This window comes from Haliotis cracherodii, unplaced genomic scaffold (genome assembly GCF_022045235.1).
Source record: "Haliotis cracherodii isolate W230 unplaced genomic scaffold, xgHalCrac1.p SCAF_14, whole genome shotgun sequence".
Taxonomy (NCBI): Eukaryota; Metazoa; Mollusca; class Gastropoda; order Lepetellida; family Haliotidae; genus Haliotis; species Haliotis cracherodii.
The window spans coordinates 6256283-6260279 of record NW_027266269.1 but is presented as its reverse complement, the minus strand read 5'-3'; the positions used below and the strand labels follow the sequence as shown (position 1 = coordinate 6260279).

Below are 3997 nucleotides of genomic sequence, written 5' to 3'. Positions count from 1 at the left end.
TTCCAGGCAGCACAACAGAGTCTAGAGAAGTCAGAATCACCAAGCAAACTGATTGCCCTCGTAACATTCCAAAGAGAGTTCCTCAGTAAAATGGCATCGCAAACTCTGGATGCACTTTATGGACAGTCAGGATTCCAGGACCAGCTAAAGATGATTGAAGAATTGCTGTTCCAGGCAGCACAACAGAGTCTAGAGAAGACGGAATCACCAAGCAAACTGATTGCCCCCGTAACGTTCCAAAGAGAGTTCCTCAGTAAAATGGCATCGCAAACTCTGGATGCACTTTATGGACAGTCAGGATTCCAGGACCAGCTAAAGATGCTTGAAGAAGTGCTGTTCCAGGCAGCACAACAGAGTCTAGAGAAGACGGAATCACCAAGCAAACTGATTGCCCCCGTAACGTTCCAAAGAGAGTTCCTCAGTAAAATGGCATCGCAAACTCTGGATGCACTTTATGGACAGTCAGGATTCCAGGACCAGCTAAAGATGCTTGAAGAAGTGCTGTTCCAGGCAGCACAACAGAGTCTAGAGAAGACGGAATCACCAAGCAAACTGATTGCCCCCGTAACGTTCCAAAGAGAGTTCCTCAGTAAATTGGCATCGCAAACTCTGGATGCACTTTATGGACAGTCAGGATTCCAGGACCAGCTAAAGATGCTTGAAGGAGGGTTGGATCGGATGAAATACCCAAGGGAAGCTGCATTTCAGAGTTTTAATGATCTGCAACAGGATGTCTGGTTGAGTAGAGAGGTAAGATTTCTCTTTTATTTTTTTGGTTTACAGATATTTCCAAGATATTTGGGTGGCCAATGAAAAAAGACAAAAAAAACTTGAAGAATTTTCCTCTGAGATGGATAGGGTGAAATACAGACAAGTTAAAATGAAAAAAAAACTTATTTTGTGGTATATATGGAATTACCTCTCTTCCCCTACTTTTAAATTCAAAAATGTATACTTGTATTTGTTTCAAAAAGTTTTATTGCCAGCCAGTCCATAAAGCAATGAACTGAACAATGATTAATAAGGATCAGGGAGAAGAGAAATAGCCAATGACAAAGATGAAATAGTTCATAATTTAAATGGTGATAAATTGTAAATTTAATTGGTCCTTTCAACAAAACATTTTACCTTTTAACAAACGTTTCTGATTGTCCATGTAGCTTGTTTATGTGCCATCATGAAAACGGGTTATTAGTGAGTTTGGTAAAAATAGCAAAATGAAAACATAATAAAAGGGACTTTTTTTCTAATATTTTTGTAATACTGCTGAAAAAATTAAAAAGTAAGTAAACATGAAGCAACACTCAAATTAGTTTTGTTGCGAAATATGAAAAAAAGCGAAGTGGTTCAACTAATGTTTACCGATAAGAATTCCAGTTCCTCGGTATGACATAACCACTTTTGCAGTCTTTTAGGAGAACGGTAGCATACATGTGCCTTGAGAGCAGATAAGTGGCAAAAATTTAGGAAACTCAGGAAAGATAATTGAATTTTTTTTTTAAGTTTCATTTCGACCAACAACTTGTTCATTTGAAAACCAACGATATTGTAAGTTCAATTAACTAACTAAACAAATTGAGGAAATATATGCCATATGCTATGTTAACCTAACCATTATTTACTTTTCTCCAGGCAACAAGGGAGAGAACTGTGCAAGGACAGACTTCAGCTGTACAGGGCAAGTCAAGTAAGTACTGCAGCGGTTTACCTGTCTTGGTTTAGGGCGGTCGGGTAGCCTAGTGGTTAAAGCGTTCGCTCGTCACGCCGAAGACCCGGGTTCGATTCCCGACATGGGTACAATGTGTGAAGCCTATTTCTGGTGTACCTCGCTGTGATATTGCTGGAATATTGCTAAACGTGGCGTAAAACCATACTCAGTCAGTGTCTTGGTTTAACTGGGCGGGGATTTGTCTCGGATTCTCTTGCTAGACTGAGGCTGTTGGTATTATTTTCTGTGTTTCCCATTTCCCGCCACCCCTGAATTTTCGATGTGAAGTAATATAAAGACTTTCCCTGCCACTGTTGAAATTTATGCCCCAATGTTACAAAAAGGCCTACAATTGCATACTGTTTGTTTGTTTGTTTGTTTGTTTGTTGTTTAAAGCTGCTCTCAGCAATATTCCATTCATATGACAGAAGTCCAGCCAAAATAAGGACGTTGATCTAGTTGGCGATTACGGGTTTGAATCTGTATGCTGGTCATTAGAGGGAAGTGAATGGATCAGACTCTTGCATGACATCGTGTCCCAATTGCGTGGATTGATGATGATGTCAGTCAATGGATTGTCTGGTCCATTATTTACAGATCGGTGTCATTTAGCTGGAATATTGCTGACAACAAACAAATGAATCTGAAACTTCACATAAAAATGTCCCACCAATGATGACTCCAAAAATTTGTTAAAGGGTAATTTTTTATCTTGATTTTACCTTTGCATTCTGTCCATGCACACACACACACACATACACACACCATTTAAGGGAGCATCCATATGATTTTGGGTTGGGGAAGGGGAATAATGAAGTTTGCTTAGAAATATGTCCAAAATGAATAGTTTGTTTTGTGGAAAATACCATATTTGTGTTGACAGAGGAAATGCATAGATTATGTAATACAGCTGTGAAATGTAGATTGTTCTCACTCAACAAAAATCCTCCCTCCCTGATGCTCATGATATCAATCACTGGAGTGTCCGGTCCACACTTATCTGGCTGATCCTAGCATGTCGTAAGAGTCGACTAACGGAATCAGGTGGTCAGGCTCGCTGACTTGGAAAATGTCTGTCATCATATTTCAATTGGGTGGACTGATGCTCATGATGTCAACCACTTGAGTGTCTTGTTCAGACTCGATTATTTACAGACCGCCGTCATATAGCTGGAATATTGTTGAGTGTGGCTTTAAACAACAAAGAAAATTCGCTGTGCAGAGTTGCGTCCCTTAGGCACGCCAGAAACCTATGATTGTGGGTTCGAATCCCGGTTCGCCCCGGTTATGTTTCTAGGCTCGTGGGTTTTACCGAAGTGGTAAACATCTGAGACCTGCATCACTTCGGGCTTTCCTCCCACATTAAGCTGACACGCCGCGATGTAACATGAATAATGTTAAAAGCGACGTAAAACCCAACTCACTCACTCACTCTTTTTCATTTGGACCCGTGAAGATCAAGGATAGAATAGGTCTTCAGCAACCCATGATTGCCGTAAAAGGCGACTATGCTTGTCGTAAAAGGCGACTAACGGGATCGGGTGGTCAGGCTCGCTGACTTGGTTGATGCATGTCATCAATCCCATTTGAGTGGATCGATGCTCATGATATTAATCACTGGATTGTCTGGTCCAGACTCGATTATTTACAGACCGCCGTCATATAGCTGGAATATTGCTGAGTGCGGCGTAAAACAACAAACCAACAAACAACCAAAAAAACATTTGCAATTATTCTTTCATTTCCAGCTTCCCTGGACAGCAAGTACAGAGAAACCCTACAAGCCATCCAGCTCTACACAGACTCATGCTATAAACGGTCCGGCAGCTTCACCCAGAGGATGGCAGGGTTGGGGGGCTTGTGGCAAGACAAAATAACCTACCATGTGTTTAGTGCTGCTTATTCGAACCCGCACAAACTCCACAATAACGATCTCGAAATGTTGGCCATTTGGGTGGGTCTCATACTATATGGTAAAGGCTGGCTAGGCATGAATGTTGAAGTGTATTGCGATAATGAGTCAACTGTTAAATTACTTAATACATATTGTGATGACACATCTTTACATGGTAATTCTAGGATTCGAAAACAGAGGAGCAGTAAAATTCAAACTTTTATTATTAATAAAATTAATGAAGAAGTATGTAAGTATAAATTTAGTTTATCTACTGTTCAAATTGGTGGGAAACAAAATTGTCGGGCCGATATGTTGTCAAGACGGGGAATTAAGGAGTTCTCATCTCATCTTCCGCGTGCTGCACGATATTGTGAATACGATGTTATGTCAGA

At 40.5% G+C, this 3997-nt stretch overlaps 1 long non-coding RNA gene across 1 annotated transcript; it reads left to right on the top strand.

Annotated features, from left to right (window-relative positions):
* The first annotated feature begins 676 nt into the window (after window positions 1-676).
* On the top strand, window positions 677-3557 carry LOC139460867 (uncharacterized). The gene is made up of 3 exons (XR_011652845.1): window positions 677-750; window positions 1633-1687; window positions 3457-3557. It is a non-coding gene; the product is annotated as an uncharacterized lncRNA (long non-coding RNA).
* Window positions 3558-3997: the final 440 nt, after the last annotated feature.